Source organism: Ambystoma mexicanum, chromosome 13 (assembly GCF_040938575.1).
Source record: "Ambystoma mexicanum isolate Mex_15411 chromosome 13, UKY_AmexF1_1, whole genome shotgun sequence".
Taxonomy (NCBI): Eukaryota; Metazoa; Chordata; class Amphibia; order Caudata; family Ambystomatidae; genus Ambystoma; species Ambystoma mexicanum.
The window spans coordinates 449,149,610-449,172,333 of NC_090938.1; positions in this window are offsets into that span (position 1 = coordinate 449,149,610).

Genomic DNA, 22,724 nt, shown 5'->3' on the forward strand with positions numbered 1-22,724 from the left:
GAGCAATGTTTCCCGTAAAATATTAGAAAAAGAACAGAAGCAGGATTGGGCACAAGGACGAGTAGGAAAAGCTAATAAGTGAAACAAGCAAGAGCAAAGAGAGCGAGGGGCAGAATAGACTGAAACAAGCGAGGAAATGTAACATAGAGCAGAGTCGTGGATACATTGAAAACAAATAAAATTAAACATGGGCAGAAAAGGAGAGCAGCTAAGAGTGGTCAAGGAGGAAAAGACAGAGGAATGGGGTGGAAGCCGGAAGAGAGACAAATAGCAGAATGAAAATGTAATTTAGAGGTAAAAACCCATACACTGGAAGACCAGGAAGAAGGGTGCTGCTAATCAAGGTGGGAAATGAAAAGGGCAGTAATAAGAATTCTAGTAGCTGAGAAAGTGAGAAAATTATGTATATTGTAGCTATTATAAAGTTGATACTGATAGCAATGAGCAGTACTGGGGGCAAGAAAAAGAGAGTGTCAGAACAAGTAGGCAGTCAGAAATAGAATAGTGAAGTTGGGCGGAAAAGTACGAGTAAGAGCAACAATATGGGGGTCATCAACGTAAAAATGACAAACCAGGCCAAATTAATGGATAATAGAAGAAAGAGGAATCGTAAGGAGGGTAAATAAAAAAGTCCCATGGACTGATCCTTGGGAACATCATAGGTAAAGGGAAAGTATGTGAAGGAACACCAGCTCAAACACACCAAATAGGAACAATCCAAGAGATAGGAAGATACTAGGAGAGACCAGCGCCAGAGATCTTGAGAGAAGAATTCCTATATCAATGAGCTGATTGGTGATTCAAGATCCTTAGATGCTCTAACAGGTGTTTCTATTAATCATTTTGCCTGATGCACCTATTCTGCAGTTACTTGTTCTTTTTCTTTTTCTTCTTTGATATGATATGCTATGTGATAAGTCATTTATAACGCGCCTGAACCCAAGTGTTTCAAGGTGCGACGAGACAAGGAAGGGAGAACAGAGGGAGGACAAAACAACAATCTTACTAGGCCTTGGGCCTCATTACGAGGTTGGAGGTAGCCATGGCGCTATTAGTGCCATGGCTGCCTCCAAACTCGTTCCGACTCCGCCCTGGTGAATGGAGCAATTACCGGTCCATTCCAAGGTTGGCGGGACCGGTAATTCCCCATTCACCAGGGCCATTTCCCATTCCCATTTGAGCCCCCATAGGGCTCAATGGGAATGGGGAAGGCGCTAATAACGGTACCACAAATTGCGGTACTGTTATTAGCTCCAGAGTCCCTTTGCGCCTCCCGTCCTTAACGCCTGGAAAAACCAGGCGTTAAGGGAGGACCTGCAAAGGGAACTCATAGTAGGGCGGTAAGGGATTACTGGCACCTGTGCCCTTACCGTTGCCGGTAATCCCTTACCGCCCACCTCGTAATGAGGCCCCTTTCTCATTTAGATTGCGCAAGTGCGAGGCTAAGGGAGGGGGAGAAGTGCTAAGAGGCTCATAAGTGCAGAGAATCGGGGGACTGTAGGGTTGCAGATACAGGCCCTTAAGTGCAGGGAGGCCCACAGGCAGTGCAAGGCCAACTGGACATGCAGACCCGAAGTTCAGTGGGTGGCCAGGTGACTAGTGTCATAGCAGTCACGAACATCAGCAGGGGAGAGGGAGGGAGAAAGCAGAAGCAAAAAGGAAGGTCTCAGTTGCTTCCGGAACCAGAGGTAGTCCTGCTCAAGTTTGAGAGGCAGGTAGCCTATTACAGAGGGAGGCCCCAGCCGATGAAAGAGATCTACCCCCACTCTCTGCCTGGAGAAGCGTCTGACCCTCAGAGCGTTGGAGGTGGATGAGCACAGGGCTCGAGAAGGAAGATGCTTAGGAAGAGAAAGTTGGAGGTAGTGTGGTCCCCTGCCCCAGAAAGCCTTTTGGACGATGCAAAGGGTCTTGAACTTGATCCTTGCAGCCACAGGGAGCCACTGGAGAGATTTCAGAGCTGGAGAGATACGATCCCGGGGCTTGAGGCCAAGGACAAGTCTTACAGTCCTGTTCTGGATATGTTTTAAAGGGCAACGAGTAGAGGCATGTAGATCTAGAAAGAAGCTGTTACAGTAGACCACCCTAGAGAGGTCCAGGGTGCTGGAGACAGTGAGTTTCTAGGGGAACGTGAGAAAAGGCAGAATACGTCTGAGGAGATCCAGCTGATAGTGTGACTTGTTAGAGACGTCAGACATGTGAGGAGAGAAGGACAGGGTGGAGTTGAAGATGATCCCCAGGTTCATAGCCTCAAAGGAAGGAGCAGGTAGAGGGCCCAGGGTGGGCGGCAGAGTGAGAGAGGAAAGGAGGTAGCAGGTGTCCCAATGAGGAGGATCTCAGTCTTACTGGCATTAAGGCAGAGATCGTTGGAGTCACACCATTCTTGAATTGCGGATAGGCAGTCTAGTATGAGAGAAGGAGCAGAAGTGGCTGAGGGGAGCCTGAAGGAGAGCTGGGTGTCATCCGCATAACAATGAAAGTTAGAGCAGAAGGTCAAGGTACGGTGGCCAAGAGGTACAAGATAGTGGTTGAAAAGCCAGGGAGAGAGGTTAGACCCCTGGAGAACACCACAAGTAGAATGAGAGACAGAGGAGAGGAAAGACCCAAGTTGGACCTGTGAGGGTCGATCAGTGACAATGGGGGTCAACCAGGGCAGGGCCTGACCAGAGATGCCCAGGTTGTCACAGAGTTCATTGAGCTGGATTGCGTGGTTGACCGTGTTGAATGCAGAGGATAGGACAAGGAGAATGAGGACAGAAGGAAGGTTAGAGTCAAGATTAGAGAGCAAGTCTTCTCTTTGCTCTTTTCCCTTGCGCTTAACTGATCTGAATGTCTATAATACCTCTTAGTGCTTGTTTTTCCTTTAAAGGAGCTACAAAGTGGCTGCACCTGTAGTTGGTTTTAAAAAAATCTCCTACAAATAAATAAATAGATTAAATAAGAATAGACGATGACGAGCAGAAAGGTCCATTAGTATGAGATTCAGACATAGTGTGGAGTGACGAGAAGAAGTAAGGAAATTAGTAGTATAGAGAAGTGCAGTTTCAGTCATGTGAGAGGGACGAAATACAGATTAAAGTGGGAAATAAGGGAATTAGAATCAAAGTAGAGAGAGATGAGAGTGATGCACCCATCCCAGGAGTTTGGAAAGAAAAGAAAGTAGAGAAATATGGTGATAACTAGATGGAAGAGAAGGATTGACCGTAGATTATTTTTTTAAGAATAGGCAAAATAGTCAAATATTGAAGGAAATAGAATTAAAATCCCAAAAGAGAGTGAATCGTTAGAAAATGGTGTCAGATCAGGACGAAGATGGAGATAAAGCCTGAAGGGGACAATCCAGTTTATGAGGCTTTTGCAAAAGAACAAAGGGCTGGGGGGAGGTGGAAAGAGGGGGAGTTCACAGACATCCAAAGAGGATTCCAAATTAGAAGACAACAGTGTAGAAGAAGAATCAAGATGAAGGACAGACATCAGACATATTAGCACCACGAGGAACAGAATGGTGTTATCTGCAATAAAAGCAAAAGTAATGGAATAATGTAGGTGATGATGCAATCAGAAGGGAGGAGTGGAAAAAGCATGAGAGGGAACAAGACAAAGACAAAATGTATGATCAGCACGAAAAAAGTAAAAGCAGATACAGGAGAAGTAGAAAGGGGGTTACGGAAAATCAAATCAAGTGAAGATGCAGTAACATGCCTAAGAAGAGAGAAACCGATTCTAGTGAAATGAATTCTATGGAAAACAAGGAACAAGACGAATCAATAATACAAAGTTGAAAATTAAAGTCACCACAAAGGGACATGGACAGTCAAGAGGAAAAAGCAGACACAACAAAGAAACAATATAGTCATAATGTCAAGGACCTCAAAGCGTTGGCACCTCCTACCTGTGATCCCCGCTTGGGGTGAAGGCTGCAACTCCACGGTGCTGCAAATGTACATGAAGAACGAGGAACCGATGACTCGGGAATACCGCCCAACATCCTGCACCATGAAATGAGTACCACAGAGGGGGGAACGGGGATAGCCACCCTGCACCATGGAGAGATGCCCCAGATTAACATGGTGCAAGGACAGTACAAAGCACTGACCTGGGCACCAGATGGACTATCAGGTGAGAGAACAGAGCACTTCAAGACATTCAAGGAACAGAGAACAGCAAAGTGAACAGCAAAGTGAAACAGGCAAGGAGGACTAAAGAGAGCAGACAGGTAGGCAAGCCATAGGTAGGCAGAGTCAGGACAGTGGCTGGGCATTGGCAACAAACCAGACAGGGGAAGAACAGAACTCCCAGAACAGGAGATGGAGGGCAGAGGAAAAGGAAGGGAGCAAAACACAACAAGAGATGTTGAAGCGCAAGGAACGCCTGTTACCTGGCAATGCCAGGAAGCTTTTCTAATGATGATGGAAACATCTCAACAATTATTCAGGCAGCAATCCATGGCAAGATCAGTGGAGTCATGGCATTTGAGGTCAAATGCTGCATTTGGTTTAATAGTGTATCATTATCACCTTCAGTCAAATGCGAGATGTTTAACTGGAAGAGGAACCTCTTTTCCCTACTGCTGCCTTCCTTGGAATTAGATATGGCCTACAAGTCCATAAGGCGAGATTCCGGAATGCCCCACTGCTGCATGCAATTAAAAGGTCTACAGTGCCTTCTAGTTATCATGTGCAAAGAGGAGGAAGGAACAAGTCTGTTCATCACTCTCCTCGAAGCACAGAATTCTGCTAGAGGAGAAGCGCAGGAAACGTCATCTGAACTTACTTGCTGCTGGTTCCTAAACCAATAGTCTATCACAAAATGTTGCAATTAAAGTTTTGAAAAAAGTACAGATTCTAAGAAAGAAGGAAGATCAGGATACACTTGCACAGCTAAACTCCATGGTACAGCTAGACTCCTTGGTATCTCGTTCTAACATCCAGGAAAATAAACTCTTTGCCTTTACCAGAGCATATGGCATGATGCTGGCCATTCTAATAGCCACATGGTTGAAAGGAGTAAGCACCGTTGAACACTGCTGCAGGTTGTCAAAGGAGGACCTGTGGCACTTTGTTTTGCTTTGTCAATTCTACAATGATACTCGCAGAAGAAACATGTTAAGTCTTCTGTGGAAGGAGGCTATTAGTGACAAGCAACAGCAGATTTCTACAACCTGAAGCAAATGGTTACTAGATCCACAGCTAGTTAGATCCACAGCTAGCCCAGCCACATCAAACTATGAAACATAAGTCCATACACCTCAAATGCGCCCTACTCAATGTACGCTCACTAAACGCACATGCTTTAGAAGTCAATGATCTAATCACCAGTCAGGACCTAGATATACTAGGCATAACAGAAACTTGGCTGCACGAAGCCTCCAGGCCCCACTATTACATTAGCCCCTACCCGAAGGCTACTCATTCCTAAAACAAGATAGGCTACCCAAAATGGGAGGGTGGGTTGCACTAATCTTCAAAGATACCCTAGCTATCAGAGCTTCTCCCCACCAAGGGGAAGATAAGATTGACATCCTATCAGCCAAAATATCACTCTCCCCCAAAGACACGATAAAAATTCATGTCATCCACCGACCTCCGGGTCCCCCCATCAACTTCCAAGGTCAAATCAACCACCTCCTAGGAAACAACATTAAAAAACTACCAAAACACTGCTCCTAGGCAACCTTAACCTTGGATTCAATGACAAAAATGATAAAGCTGCGACTTCTCTCGCTAAAGATCTCCTAGACCTAGGATTCTCACAGAAAATTACGTCACCAACTCACGCTAAAGGCTGCATCATAGACTGGGTGGTAGACCACAATTGTGACTCAACCATCAATTCCAACACAGTCCTCCCTTGGACAGACCACAACTGCCTACAATTCAGTGTCCATATTTCTCCATGCACCAAAACCACTACATCAGCACCCACTACCATAGCTAGGAGCGCAAAAAAACTCACTGCGGACAACATCCAAGCCTTTCTTGACATTCCATGCTTATCACCACCATTCTCTACAGACCCTGACATTCTAGCAGATATATTTAAAGACACCCGTACCCATGCTCTCAATTCCATAGCACCATTAGAAAACTAAAAAGGAAAAAAATCTTTCCATTCCAACTCCTGGTTCACAGATGAACTACTGAATTTACGCAAAAGCAAGCGTCAGGCGCTTAAAACTTGGCAGGCCAACCCTTGAGACTCCACCAAAGTAAGTTTCCAAATCATTGCTAAAGAATACAAAGACTCCATCTTTAAGGCCATATCCAAGCCTACAATCATTGCATCACAGAGGCCAACTCCCAAACAAAGGAACTCTTTACCATCTTCAAAGAGCTTACTATTCCTCCCATATGCACTGAGGAGATCGTTAAAGATGAAGCATGGTGCAACAGCATACAAGCGGCTATGCTAAAAAAATAGACTTTCTCCAAAATAAAATCGCAGAACATTACAAGGTTTTTCAAATCCACCAGACACAAACACAGACTACCTCCGAAAATAGTCACACTCCCAAATTCAAATTCGCCGAAATCACAGAAGCAGATGTCCTACACATCCTCATACATGTCAAACCTCCACAATGCAAAGGCGACATATGCCCCCCAAAAATCATCAAGGATTGTGCGGAGCCCTTTGCTCCTTTCCTTACTGCCTTCATCAACGCCTCGTTCAAGACAGGCAAAGTCCCTGACAGCCTTAAAGAGGCATGGGTGCGCCCGCTCTTAAAGAAAACAACACTAGACCCCGCTCAACCTAATAACTACCGACCCATCACAACCGTCCCATTTCTCCTTAAAATCCTAGATAAGGGCGCACCCATGCAGATCCAGCTGTACCTTGAAAATAACTCTATCTTAGGAAAAAGACAGTCAGGCTTCCATAAAGGGCACGGTACTGAAACCGTTCTACTAGACCTGAAGAACCAAATCACTCAGATCCTAGACAACGGCAAGACTGCCCTCCTTCTCCACCTAGACCTCTCAGCGGCGTTCGACCTGGTTGATCACAACACCCTCACCAACCACCTCACGGTAGGCTGCGCACTTCTCCAATCAAGCAGCAACATGGATCACCTCCTTCTGTGGAATCTGATAAAATGAGGAGCCTGGAATTGTTATTGTTAGACTCATCATTAGAGAATCATTAGAGAATAAGTACTCTTTGTTACAGAACCATTATCCATTATTAGACTCTTTGTTAGAGAACCATTATGTAGTATTATCCCTTTAGGCATCATGTTTAGTTATCCATTATTGCATTCCGTTTAGTAGTACAATGAAGAAGTAGCATCATTATATTATCCCCATTATTAGACTGCCACTTTGCATTAGCCATTGACATATTATGCATTTGAAGAGAGAAATAGGCCCTGTTGTATGAAGGGTTTGCTAGTTATGATATTGCCATGCATTATAGAAAGAGATGCTTTTAGAATGATATGTTTGCATTATAGCGCTTGCCATTAGGAGAGAAACATGCTAGACACTAAAGTTTGCAATAGAATGACACTTGCACTGTGATATTTGAAATGCCACGTAGAGCCATTTAGAATGTACATTGTTATGCTTTGTAGTTACACATGTAGAAATATGTTTGACACACATGTATGTATGTAGAGTGTGCACTTAGAATGAGTTTGTATGTAGCTAGCGCTTGCATTGCGAGAAGAATAACGTAAACGTTAGAAAGCATTTGGCTGGCATTTGAATCCATTCTAATGGAGACACACAGAAGTTGCCTGCGCCACTGGGCGGTATGCGAAGATTGTTTTGAGTTAACGTAAACGTTAGAAAGCAGTTGGCTGGTATTTGAATCCATTCTGATGGAGACACACAGAAGTTGCCTGCTCCACTGGGCGGTGTGCGAAGATTGTTTTGAGTTAACAGTGTACAAGGAATTCGTAAACATTGGGAGAGAGACACAGATAACACAAACCCTTGTCCGACTGGGGAAGGCGAAGGGAGCCTAATCAGCGTGGCTTATGTGCCGCGGAGACAGCAAGAGGGTTGGGGCCATGAAGGGAGAGACATGGGGAGAGAGGAGGGAAGCCTTTTCACACAAGGAGTTGCTTTGAAAACGGGCACTAAGAGAGCATTTCTTAATGCAGAGAGAGCCAATAGTGGAGTGAATGGAGAAATAGATGGAATTAGATGGTGTTTTGCACCGCAGACACAGAAGGTCAAGGGAGAGATATGATGTCCTATGTCAGATTGACACAGCACACGTAGTGACCAGAACATGAGACAGGACATAACACAGACTGGCAGGCATTGTTAAATGCTGAAGAGACATTCTTAGTAGAGAATGTGAGTAACCATGGGGGATGAGTGCATCATTGGAAGAGTATAACCGAGGGGAAGAGGGGACTGGCTGGAGGTAGTGGCTGGTAGTTGCTGGTAGTTGCCCGTAGTTGCTGTAGTTCTTGCTGGTTCCTGACAGTCTATTGGAGGATGGGGTTAGAAACTGATGGAGTTCGTTCGAGCTAGTTATTGATGGAGTTTGGATGGAGGATGCATTCCTGAGCATGAGGGAGAGATGTCTTGGTGTAGCAGAATCCGATGGCTTTGAGAGAGAGCTTGGCAGAGCTTGGCAGAAGCAGTCATGTGGCCAGATCTTGAGGGGCCTGCCACCACTGACTGACTGATTGAAGAGTGTAGCAGGAAGAGGAGAGACCTGGCTTGACAAAGACAGAGCTGGAGAGGACTAGACAAGCAAATGGGAAGTATGGTTCATGGCTAGACAAACTGATTGATCAAATTTAGTGGGGCAACTTTGCTGATGGGTTTGGGAAGGACATGGCATCTGAAGGGGAGGTGCCTGAGCCAAAATGAGTGGGGACAGAATGGTGTGCAATGGAGTTTGTGGGGACAGGCTTCCCTGTTCCCCCCCTAGAATTATGCCCACAACTAGAACAGACACTCACATAAAGAGCTTTGGGTTTGGCTGAAAGGGGAGATCAGACAGGGATTGTCTTAAGAGAGTGAGTGTGAAATATGGTGTGGATTGTTGTGGATCGAAGAGAGGATTGATTCTGCCTGAAGGAGAGGATTGAAGGAGAGGATTGCTGGATGTTTGACGCTTGCATTTTAGACTGCATTAGAATCATAGGCTTGCATCACAGGCCTGCATTAGGAACCTGAAAGGCTTATAGTTATTGCATGGTAGATTTGCACCAGAAGCAAAAAAGGTGTAAATTTGATATTGGCTAGAGTTTTAGTTTATTTTCAACATGCTTCACTGTAGCATAAATAAATGTATTCCATTGTTATGATTGAATCGATTCATGTGTTTTCTTTGTGTCTTATGTTATTTGTTTCCACAGTAGTAAGATAGGAGTATGTTGGAATGTTGTTAGAAGTAAGTTAGGAGTAACACAGTGAACACAGGGCTAGAGATACGAGAGCAGGGGGGTGTAGGGATCCACACACCCCCAGGGAGATTGTCTAAGCTTGTCTAAGACCGGAGCATGGTTGCCCAGGGGGGCAAGACCATGATAGGGCTTTATTTTGCAAACTAACACTTCCTCGAAGGAAGAGCGATGAAAGTGTTCTCTAATAGTGCAAACGCAGAGCCTACTATCATCCATTGTGGTGTCCCACAGGGATCATGTACTGCACCTACCCTTTACAATCTTTTAACTAAGCCACTCTTTGACAAACTGGATGCACTTGGGATCACATATACAAACTGCGGATGATACCCAAGTGCTCTTTCCCATTACAGGGCTGTATCACCAAGATGCTGCTACACTACAGCACATCTATTCCACCATCCAAGCCTGGATGGCCACTAATAGTCTTTGCCTCAATTGGGACAAGACCGAAATCCTCATCCTTGGTCAAAAGTCCACACTCATCAATCTCGATTCGCTATACTCCAATTTCTGTATCGACAACTGTGTCATCCCAGTTTTATCCTCTGTCAAAAGTCAAGGAGTCCACATTGACGCCACACTGTCTATGGACAAGCAAGTCAGCACTACCATCTCTGCTTCTGCTCTTAGCACTAAACTTATCAATGTCATTAAACCATTCTTAACCAATGATAACTGCCTTTCTATTGCCAGAGCTACTATTGGAGCCAAATTAGATTACTGCAACGTTCTCCTGGCTGGCACCTCAACAAATAAAATTAACCAGACTCCAAACCACACAAAACAGAGCACTCAGAGCAGCCCTTTATATACCTAAAAGAGATCACATCATGCAAGCTAGAAAGAAGGCTCACTGGCGCTCAGTTAAAGATCGCATTACATTCAAAATTCTTACAACCACGCACAAATGTATCAACCACTCAGCTCCATCATACTTATCTGACACTCTATCCAGAACACACTCCACAAGGCCTACTAGACAGTGCTACACTAACCATCTCAGGATACCACGTATCAAAAGAGCCAAAGCAGGTGGAATAAGCTTCCCCTATCTTGCACCTAATCTATGGAATGCACTACCCAATGCTCTTAGATCCGAAACGTCTCATTATGCCTTCCACAAAAATCTGAAAACAGCCCTTTTCAACTAACTTTCGACGCAGTTATATCTTTTCTTCCAATATAGCACGCCATGTATTCCTAGCATGCGTCGCTATCTGCTTTCTATGTAACTAAGCAATGATCATTTCCTGTATGTATCTAAGTCATGATCACCCTCTGTAACTAGCGCCACGATGCCCTTGGGCTGCTTGTGCGCTCAACAAATATGAATGAATAAATAAATAAATAGTTAGCTTAGAGAAGCATGGCCAAAAAGGGTACATGGTATCTTCTGTGGAGCCTATGGGTGGTAAATCATGACTAAGGCTCCTGCTTGTCTGGTATTTATTTTTCCAACGTTTCTGTCTGTATTTATCCATATTTATTTTTCAGTAATTTTATCTGCAGTCATCCGCACTCATTTTTTGCTTTGTACAAAAATTAGCTGCAACTAGTATGTTTCACATTTATTGACATGAAAAATATGATACCTCGATAACCATGATATATTTTTAAGTTAAAAGCAAATTGCTGTTCCTGCTATTGTTGGTCCGAGCAACACCGCTGTAGCATTCAAACATCTCCAAAAGGAAATCTATTCCTTTTTTTTATTTTCTGTATTGTGTTACATTGCACATACATTGGCCTGCAAGGCACGATTGGGAACTCGGAGAGCTGAGCATGAGATCTGTATTCCTGTTTTTTTCAAAAAAATACTGAAAGTAAACTGCATGATTTCTGTCTGCATTTATGGGTAAACACGGAAAACAGGGCACAACCCTCCAGATCATCATTTATCAGCCTGCCAAGCCATTACAGAAGCCATTACAGAAGGGGAAAGACCATTTGCAAATCAGGCTTGGTCCCACTTGGAGCGAGAGGGAGTTAGGGGAATTGATGGGAACCATTTTCATGCTTGGAAATAATCTTGGTTTTGGCACATTGTGGTGGTGGTTTAGGGCTGAAGAGTCACTGAAGCCAGAACCACTGTGATGTTTTTTGCAGAGAATTGACTGTACATAAGATACAGGCCAACTGTGAGGCTCTTGCTTACAAATTCCGGGTAGCTTTATTTACATATGTACAGTTCCAATTACTCTTACGCTATACCACCTGCACTCACCCTCATGCACTTCAGCCCAAGCTCCGAACTGACATATGCAGAGCATTCACACACCAAGCATTCATCAACATTCTCTTCAGCTGCACCATTATCCTATCAGCATTCATAGATGATGAGCAGGACAAGACAACATTCAACCAGTCACAATGTCTATCTTCCTTACCGACAACACAGCCACAACATTTCTCTAACATACGTCATCCAACTCAGTCACACGGACCTACATACACAACTGAAACCGGGTAGACATCAGATCACAACCAAGATAAACCAAACACAGTAGGAATACACTCCAAGTAAACAGGATAACATTCATCAGGGAGCCATAGGTCACCACCAAAACCAGGGGCTAGGATGCACACGTCCATGGAAGCAGAGCCCGGGCATGTCTACTACACAGTCCTATGCCCAACCAATACCACCAGCCTCCAAATAGTGTCATCTCTATCATTCAGTGCAAGGTGATGTGTGCCATCGTAGACAGCCTTCCACAATCCAAAGGAAACCAAACCACTGCAACCACACCTTACTGGTAGATAACTCGCTGGACACCTGGAGATGAGTACAACAATCCAAAATATAGCTAGACCTAACATGATAACATGGTACCCCAACTAGGATTCTTACAACACAATAGGACCAAACATACAGGACAAAGGCAATGCAATCACACACAGAGACACTACCAAAGGACACCATGCACCTCCAGATGCATCTGCACGTATAATCCGACATGCACAGGTACTGGTCATATACTCTGCATGCATTCTGTGAGAAGGCTAGTAACCAAGCCTTACCACAAGGGGACGGGCACCCCTCTGAGCTAATGGTGGGTTGCCTACAATTCCTACCCCTCCTTGATCCCGAAATCTTGCATGCAGACCCTTATCTCCTACCATGACTCTTGACTAGGTTGCTCACCAGTTCTCCTATTCTGGCAGACCTAAAGCAATGACAAATTGTCAGCCTGCCCAGCACAAAGAATTGAAGAAATACCAAGGGAGCCATCACCTATGTCAGAACCCCTCCAGCACTACCGAGCGACTTCCACGCCTGGAGAATGGGAAGGAGAGAGCGAGCTACCGGAGAAAGCCAGTCACAGAAACAGCGCAGTGCCTCCAGGACACACTAGCAGGAGCCCACCAATTGCCTCTGATCCACTAAATCAGAAGTGACATTTGAATAAACGTACCAACACCATCAGGGAGAAGGTGTCCCGAAACACAAACTATTGCATTTAACTTGGTATGCCGCTATTGCGTGGCGAACGTCCGCGGAGCAACTGTGTGGGGCTTAAGTACGTTTCCAAAGCTCCACCTTACACAAACACCTTGTCGGAGTGGGAAAAGCAGAACAGATTGGACAGGGAAAGAGAGCCAATCCTTAGGAGAGGATGGATATATAAAGAAAGAACAGGTAGTAGGGCGTGTGGGTGTAACTGCTGAGGCCAGAGGTGGAGGATGACCCAAGAGAGCAACAGGAGGAAGGAAGGAGAAGTGGCTTGTGGCGTAGATTGTTTGAACAGGTGAGCTATTGCTTTCAGAGTGATAGTGGATCTGACGATGAGTGTGTGTGTGTGCGTTTGGGTATGTGTGTGGTGAGCGAATAGAAGAAGATAGTGTAAGGAGTGAATATGAAGTGAATGATGCTTGGTTAATGGTGAGTGGTTGTGTAGTAGTGGGCTGAAGAGTGTAGTAGTGAGCGGATGAGTGTAGTAGTGGGTAGAGGAGTGTTGTAATGGGAGAAAGAGTGTAGTAGTTAACAGGGGAGGATTGTGTAGAGGAAGGCTGTCATAGACAACAGGAGAGTGGGGATTGGGAGGAGTGTTTACACCAGAGGGTGGAGGCTAAGAGTAGGCGGAGTGAAGCATCACAGGGACCTAGCATTGGATGGTGGAGAAAGTGACGAGAGTAGTAGTAAGAATAGCGGAGTAGAGATGATGTTCATGACTGGTCTAGCCTCAGTAGAACCGATCAAGTGCAAGGCACTTTCCAACCTCGTTGTAAACTCTACCCTGTGGTTACCTTAGGGAAAGATAAGAAGTACCTGACAGAGGTAATCCCACTTACATTTTAGGGAAGCCATCTTTAGAAGAAGTGAAGATCTTAGAGAGTAGGGGGTTAACAATAAATAGAAAAAACCCCGAGTTCTGGATGCCTGGGCTATGGAGGAGGCTTGTGGGCAGACGAGAGAGAGAGGGGGGACAGCACTAGGCACCCCAAACATTTTAAAAAACTTTTAACTATACGAAAGACTCTGTGTTTTTGTGGTGCCATCTGTGACAATTCAGACATACTGGTACACCCTCCATGGATTCATGCATCTGCGTCACCAGACACTGTATCAATCATCCGCTGAAGAGACATCAACAGGCATGCAGTACCTCCAGGTACGTAACGTAAAATGCGACAACATATAACTTGAAAAACTAACATGGATCCAAATAGTAACCTATTCAAAGTTGTATTTAAAGTCATGACTAACTCCACCTGAAACTAAGGGCCTCATTACAACCCTGGCGTTAAGGGGTTAACGGCGCCGTAAAAGGCTGCAGCGCCGTTAAACCCCTAACGCCAGATTCCCACTTTAACGCCTGCTTTTTGCGTTAAAGTCCAAGGCGCTAAGCGACCTTGGTGCTAATTACGGCACCGTAATTTACGGTGCCGTAATTAGCGCCTTCCCCATCCCCATTATGCCCTATGGGGCAAAAATGGGGAAGGGCAAAGGGTGAATGGGGAATTACCGCCCCACTCACCTTGGAATGGGGCGGTAATTCCGCCATCCACCATGGCGGAATCCGGCATGGACCATGGTGCTAATAGCACCATGGTCCACCGCCTGACTTGTAATGAGGGCCAATGGCTCAAACCTACCTAGAATGGGGTGTGTGTACCTATCACTTCTCTTCCCACTATTGTTGAGCAGAATGTATTGACTTGGAACACCTACGTAACCCAATGGCATGATGACGTGACCACAGCTGTATTTGCATAACAAAGACATATCATGATGCCATTAAAATGTATGCTGTAGAGAGGAAACACACGTCTGGATTCAAAACGTGTTCTGATAACACTTTTTGAAGTGTTAGGAAGGTCCATGTAAGGAAATACATTAATATACATAAGGAACGTGTGGGAGGTGGGTGAAGGTCGAATCACTACAAAGGCAAGAACAATTATAAAATGAGCCCCGTTAGCAACTGCGGCCATCCTAAGAAGATTCTTCAAAACAGCCACCAAAAAGGAAACAGCAAACATGTCCAACCTGCCTTCCCACACTACGTTGTTCTGTTGTGGGTCAATCTCTGCCTACTGACACAGCGGAGGTGTTTGGGCAGGGCCTGCGTGCGGCTAGCATGTTATGTTATGTTATGTTACTTTGCATTTATATAGCGCCTTATATACCATTGGTATGGTCTGAAGGCGCTGGTAGGTTGAACGCCCTTGGGAACCGAAGTTCAAGTCAGTAGAGAGAGTAGAGAGAGTCAAAGGTGCGTGTGAGCACCGGATATGTGTGCAGCTGGTGTGGCATTCGTGTCATAGCTGCTTCTTAGCGGTAGGTGTGGTGGTTGGGAGGTCAATAGTATGTGTTCGTTCTGGCGAGAATTATCCAGACCGATCATGGCTGCGTTACGCCTGAGGAGAACGCCTGGCTGGGGGGTGTGTAACCAGCAGTGTTTAGTTAGAGTGATGGGGAGTATGAGGCAGATGTTGGTATGAGAACAGCTATACCGAATGGTGTCATAGTATCGCTGTGTTCTATTTGAGTGGTGGTGTAAAGAAGAGAGTAAGCGTGGAGATGTGAGTATGGTGGTTTACTGTAGGTGCTTGAGATCGCGCCCACTCCAATACTTCCATGAACTTCATCCGTTCCATGTACTCCAACTGTTCCATGCATTACGACCGTTTCAAGCACTCAGACCATTCCTTTCAGTGTTCTTTCAGACATTCCATGCCCTCCAAACCATTTCATGTACGTCCCGCCATTCTGTGCACTCCAACCCGTTCCATGCACTCCCATCCGTTCCATGCACTCCCATCCGTTCCATGCACTTCAACCATTTTATGCCCTCCACCATTTTATGCACTACTCCCGTCATTCGTTCTAGCCACGTTATCCTTTGTCCATGCATCATCCATACACATAAGTCATCTTCGTACTGATCCTTTCATTCGTTCTACCCATGTTATCCTTACTCCATGCATCATCCATCCACATACGTCATCTTCACACGTTCCATTCACTTAACTATTTGTACCACTTCCCTCGTTCCACCCACTCCACTAGTTCCCCCCACTTCGCTGGTTCCAAGCACATCACCCGTTCATTCACCTACTTCATCCGTTCTACTATTTCACCCGTTCCACCTACTTCACCCATTCTACGTCAGTTCATCGGTTCCATCCACACCCTTCATCCGTTCCATCCACACCCTTCATCCGTTCCAACCCCATGCTTTGCCCGTTCCATCCCCATGCTTTGCCCATTCCATCCCCATACTTCACCCTTTCCATCCCCATACTTCACCCTTTCCATCCCCATACTTCACCCTTTCCATCCCCATACTTCACCCGATATAGGGCTTCCACTTCACCCGTTCACCCTATATAGGGTAGACTTTCAAGACTTTGGTACAGTGACGTTATTAGGGGCACTGTCAAATCCCGCTATGCCAGAGTGGTGTTGTTATATACACTTCTAGAATCAACTTTGTACCGAGAGGAAATTAGGCACACTTCTAAAATCAGCCAAGGCTCGTTAATAGGCACACTTCTAGGTACAACCAGGGCACGCTATCAGGTACAATTCTAAATTCCACCAAGGCACGCTATTAGGCACACTTCTAAGCTCAGCTTTGCAGAAATAGGATAATAGGCAGCGAAAACAGTTTTGCAGTGGGGATGATATTAGGCAACCAAATTTAAATTTGCATAGTGAGGATATACAACTAAGGCGCACTAATGGGCACACTTCTAGGTAAACCAAGGGCACGCTATCAGGCACACTTCTAAATTCAACCAGGGCACGATATTAGACACCCTTCTAAAATTCCGCTTTGCACGGAGAGGATTTTAGGCGCACTTCTAAATTCAACCAAGGCGCGCCGATAGGTACATTCCCAAATTCAACTTTGGACGGAGAGGATATTAGGCAACCCAATTCAACTCTGCACAGAGGAGATATCAGGCACACTTCTAAATTCAACCAGGGCGCTTTAATTTTGCACACTTCTAAAATCAGGCAAGGCACGTTATTAGGCACACTTCTGAATTCAACTTTGCACAGAGAGGATATTAGGTGCATTTCTAAAATCAACCAAGGCGTGCTCATAGGCACACTTCTAAATTCAGCCAAGGCGTGCTAATAGGCACACTTCTAAATTCAGCTTTGCACAGAGAGCGTATTAGGCACACTTCAAAATTCAACGAGGGAACGCTATTAGGCACACTTTCAAAGTCAACCGGGGCACGTTATTAGGTACATTTCTAGAGTCGACCAGGGCATGTTATTAGGCACACTTCTAAATTTAACTTTGTACAGAGAGGATATTATGCATACTTCTAAATTCAGCCAAGGCGCGCTAATAGGCACACTGCTAAATTCAACTTTGCCCAGAGAGGATAATAGGCGCACTTCTAAGTTCAACTTTGCACAGAGAGGATAATAGGCACATTTCTAGATTCAACTTTGCACAGAGAGGATTTTAGGCACATTTCTAGATTCAACTTTGCACAGAGAGGATAATAGGCACATTTCTAGATTCAACTTTGCACAGAGAGGATAATAGGCACATTTCTAGATTCAACTTTGCACAGAGAGGATTTTAGGCACATTTCTAGATTCAACTTTGCACAGTGAGGATAATAGGCACACTTCCAAGTTCAGCTTTGCACAGAGAGGATAATAGGCACATTTCTAGATTCAACTTTGCACAGAGAGGATAATAGGCACATTTCTAGATTCAACTTTGCACAGAGAGGATTTTAGGCACATTTCTAGATTCAACTTTGCACAGAGAGGATAATAGGCACATTTCTAGATTCAACTTTGCACAGAGAGGATATTAGGCATGCTTCAAAATTCAGCGAGGGCATGCTTTTTGGCCCACTTCTAAGGTCAACCAGGGCACGTTAATAGGCACATTTCTAGAGACAGCCAGGGCATGTTTATAGGCACATTTCTAAAGTCGACCATGGCATGTTAATAGGCATACTTCTAAATTCAACTTTGTGCAGAGAGGATATTAGGCACACTTCTAAAGTCAACCGGGGCACGTTAATAGGCACACTTCCAAATTCCACTTTGCACAGGGAGGATATTAGGCGCACTTCAAAATTCAACCAAGGCACGCTCATAGGCACATTTCTAAATTCAACATTGCACAGAGAGGAAATTAGGCACACTTCTAAAGCCAACCAGGGCATGTTAATAGGCACACTTCTAAATTCAATTTTACACCGAGAGGAAATTAGACACAGTTAATGTTAAAGGACATTTGTAACGTGCACAATCACCGCCAAGGTGGTCTCCCGGTGCTCTGGCGGCTCTGAAAAAGCGACGCAAGCTAGGGTTCAGAATCTAAGTGTGGTGCATGTTAAGAATCACATTTCTATCTGGACGCGACAGAGCCAAAGTTCAGAATTCCATACGAGTGTGGCACATGCTAACAATCCCATTTCGATCTAGATGCAGTGCAAGCTAAAGTTCAGTTCCCTAGATGTGTGGCACTAGCATATGCATCACGAAGGCAACATTTGCAGTCCATTTACAGTGGTCAAAAGTCTTCCTAAGTATGTATTGTTTAAGTCTATGGCAGTCTACGCTATGGAAGGTAAGGTAGGGTGACAGGGACTTTCTGGAGTAGAGTAATTGCTCTACACCCCACCCATGCAACACTCACAGTTTTGTTGGTGTCTGCTGGCTTCCCTGGCTTCCCCTGCGGACACCTGCTGACACTTCCTGGAGCCGCCTCTGTTGGAGCCGCCCTTGGCCTTGGGGCCCTTAGCCGCGGGCTGAGAGAGCTGATGCACCAGAGCACAGGCCAGAGCCCCACGCTGCCTTTCCAACTCTTCTTCACCTCTAGGGCTGGATGCCATGTGTGCCACCTCTTCTTTCTCCTGAAGCACGCTGCCCTACTCCTCATCCTTTGCCTCCACCACCCAGGTGTGTGCGCAGTGGGTATTAATGAACATGGCTCCTTCCACATTGTGGGCTGCAGGTGGTCTTAGCAGGTGCTGAGAGAAAATCTTGACAGCTTCATCTCAAACTCGGAAGTTGATAATGCCCTATCCCAACACGTTGGCTTTTTGGGGCGTCCCACGTGCTGCATGTGGATGAGCACATTGTGCAACTTGCACAGGTTTCTGTGCACAGCAGGATAAAGTCTCTACAACTCTGCAGCGGCCTCTCTCCCCTTGCCACACGTGACTGATGATACATCATGAGCCTCGTACCCCTCATGATACCAAGTACATAAAAGTACGAGTTTGTCTGTCTATTTGCACAGAGATATGTGTAGTTAAAACACACTTTAGTCTCTACCTGCACCACTTCTCTCTCCACATGCAAGCAATTTGCATGAACAGACAATCACACCTACTACTGACAATCATCTGTAGATATAGGACGCTTTGTGAAGTGGGGCACCTGCCCAAAGACACTCCAGTACAGCACCTCAAGCATCCTTATCTGCAGTGAAGTCAAACAGTATCATCTCCTGGGTGACCCACATGCTGTGGTCCTTTAGTGATAACCTCCTTGGCTTGATCTCTGACCTCGACTTGAGGTTGCCCCACCTTTTGCCCACCACCTCAATTGACAACAAAAGCCTGTCATTTAAATTCATGGCCAAGGCAATCTACTTATTTGGTAACAGGGAGTACTATTCAACAGGTTAAGATGGCTGCCGTAGAAACCGACCGGGTCTGCATGGCTAAACAAACATTAGGACTAAAATGTGGTGTACAAGTGGTGTTTCTTGGTGTTACTCTGTGGAGCTTTTCTGGCGTGCTGCTGGCCCCTTAACCCACGAGAGGAGGAGCCATTGTGGGTTGGGACTACTGCACACCTCTCAAAAGCACCTTCCCCTGCGAAAGTGGAGTGGAAGTGGTGCGCAAGTGATGTTTCTTGGTGTTATTCTGTGGAACTTTTCGGGCATGCTGCTGGCCCCTTAACCCACGAAAGGAGGAGCCATTGTGGGTTGGGACTACTGCACACCTCTCAAAAGCACCTTCCCCCACGAAAGTGGAGTGGAAGTGGTGCGCATGTGGTGTTTCTTGGTGTTATTCTGTGGAACTTTTCGGCATGCTGCTGGCCCCTTAACCCACGAAAGGAGGAGCCATTGTGGGTTGGGACTACTGCACACCTCTCAAAAGCACCTTCCCCCTCGAAAGTGGAGTGGAAGTGGTGCGCATGTGGTGTTTCTTGGTGTTACTCTCTGGAACTTTTCTGGCATGCTGCTGGCTGCTGGCCCCTTAACCCACAAGAGGAGGAGCCATTGTGGGTTGGGACTACTGCACACCTCCAAAAAGCACCTTCCCCCGTGAAAGCGGAGCAGAAGCGGTGCGCAAGTGGTGTTTCTTGGTGTTATTCTGTGGAACTTTTCGGGCATGCTGCTGGCCCCTTAACCCACGAAAGGAGGAGCCATTGTGGGTTGGGACTACTGCACACCTCTCAAAAGCACCTTCCCCCACGAAAGTGGAGTGGAAGTGGTGCGCATGTGGTGTTTCTTGGTGTTATTCTGTGGAACTTTTCGGCATGCTGCTGGCCCCTTAACCCACGAAAGGAGGAGCCATTGTGGGTTGGGACTACTGCACACCTCTCAAAAGCACCTTCCCCCTCGAAAGTGAAGTGGAAGTGGTGCGCATGTGGTGTTTCTTGGTGTTACTCTCTGGAACTTTTCTGGCATGCTGCTGGCTGCTGGCCCCTTAACCCACAAGAGGAGGAGCCATTGTGGGTTGGGACTACTGCACACCTCCAAAAAGCACCTTCCCCCGTGAAAGCGGAGCAGAAGCGGTGCGCAAGTGGTGTTTCTTGGTGTTTGCTGGTGTGGGCAGGTGCAAGCGCCATCATAGGGTGTGACACCGATCTTTACCGGAGGAGCTGCACTACGACGAAACTACAGACCGGTGACCAAATTGAGAGATTTTCTAAGAATGGGTGAGCAGCAAGAGGCCTGGACAAGACTACAGGTGAGGCAAAGAATAAACTCGCTCCCCACACAATCTCCCCATGTGACTGCTGTGCTACATCTTAAACAGACGCGCTTACCTTTCATCGTGCGGGAATCCTCATGCATACATCCTCAGCAAAACGGGGTTCTTGAAAGGAGGAACGAGGACCCGCTTCCTCTCAATCGAAAAGACAAGCACACAACTATCTCCGACCTGCCGACCTGCCACAAGCCCAGAAACTGGTTAGGATAAGGAAATGGTAGAAGGGCGCTTCATAGACCTTACAGCTGAATCTCCGTTGTCTAATGAAGGAGTGAGGGGGGTGGAGAGTGAATTGCTGGGAGTTGCTTTGAGGGAGAAAATCAGCAATGAACATTCTCAAGGTTCGCCCGAGAGTATTGACTGAAATAATAAATGACCCATGGCAAAAGAAATCGGCTATAAGGACAAAAAACATAATAAACACTGAAAACACAGCGCTCCAAAAAAGTAGGGACCAACTTGATGATGAGGTCTCTCCCCGGCCCCCCATGGTCAGAAGAGGAAACGCGTCGGGGAAGCATCCTCATGTGAGAAGGGGATTGTGGTACACGGAGGCGAGGAAGATGTTTTTATGGCAGAAAACAAGCTAGTCTCACCATTCGAACAACTACAAAATGTTCCTACAAACCAGCCGGCTATGACCTGGCCCTGACAGTAGCTGAAAACACTTTATTACAAACAAACAATTTGCGTCCTAAATGATTGGGTATTTTGGATTTAACAAATTCAAAGGAAGAATCGGCTGAAGAATTAAATATTATTCTCCCGGATGGATTGGCCTGGGACTTGCCGGAAGACTGGGATCTCTCTGAACCTTAAGCACAGCAAAGTGATATAGTCATTGGTAATGAACATTCTGCAAATAGCCCAGTTGAAGAAGTTGGTGCAACAGGGGCTACTGCACTGGGCTATTTCCCCGAAAACAGTTAAGATAGGGGGGAATTTCCTCTAGAGGGTAATCAGGATACGACATACGAGTTTCAATACAGGCCACCAAGAACCTTCTCTGCAGTCGAGGGCCGACACTCCTACATCTTTGAAACCAGACAGGATCCTTGGAACCCTGAGTAATGCAGCCCTAGCAGATAAACTTATACAAGACATCTCAGATCTGATGGGTAAAATAATGCGAGAAAAACGGAACAGTCTAGCATTCATTAAAGAAAAGATTGCGGCTCTTGACATCGAAGCCATTTCTGCCCATCCCACGCAGGAGAAAAATGGATGGGAAGGAAATGGCCCGAAAACCTCAAGGCAAATCTCACATCTGACCCGGAAACGGAGCTCAGATGTGGAGAAGGGGTTTAGAAACCCACACGGGCCAAAAAGGTCCATAAGCCAATCCTTTGACCATACAACATCAAAACGAGAGGAGAGGAGGGCAACAAGCCTGAATCAAAGAAATAGTAATGAGTTCAGGAATGACATAAGTCACACACAAAACACGGTAATGGCAGCTTTAACTATTACTATTGCTCCCTTTGTAAAGCTGTACGAAAACATAAATGAATCGATGCAAGATCTACCCACAGCCAATTTGAAGACAAAGGAAAAGATGATCGAACTCGAACATTTTATAAAAAAAGTCGAGTTGAGACTTGATGAAGCAGACCTAACAAACACATGGCAATACTCCTACGTCCCGTCCCCTCTCCTCCATACTTATGGGACATTCCTCCGTCCTGTGGGACGGGACCGGAGCACTTGTAAAAAGCATAACATTTTTCAAAAATGTGTCCTTCCTCTCTTTTTACATGGGGTACCGCACGCGGCCGTATACCCGCCCTTCTTAGCTCCACCCAGCGCATCGCCCATCAGTCCTTTTCTCTGCTCGCTCGGGACTGGACGCACTTGCCTCTTCGGAAGATTTTTTCCTTCCAGTTCCTCCTCTCTTGCTCTGGCTTAGCGGTCG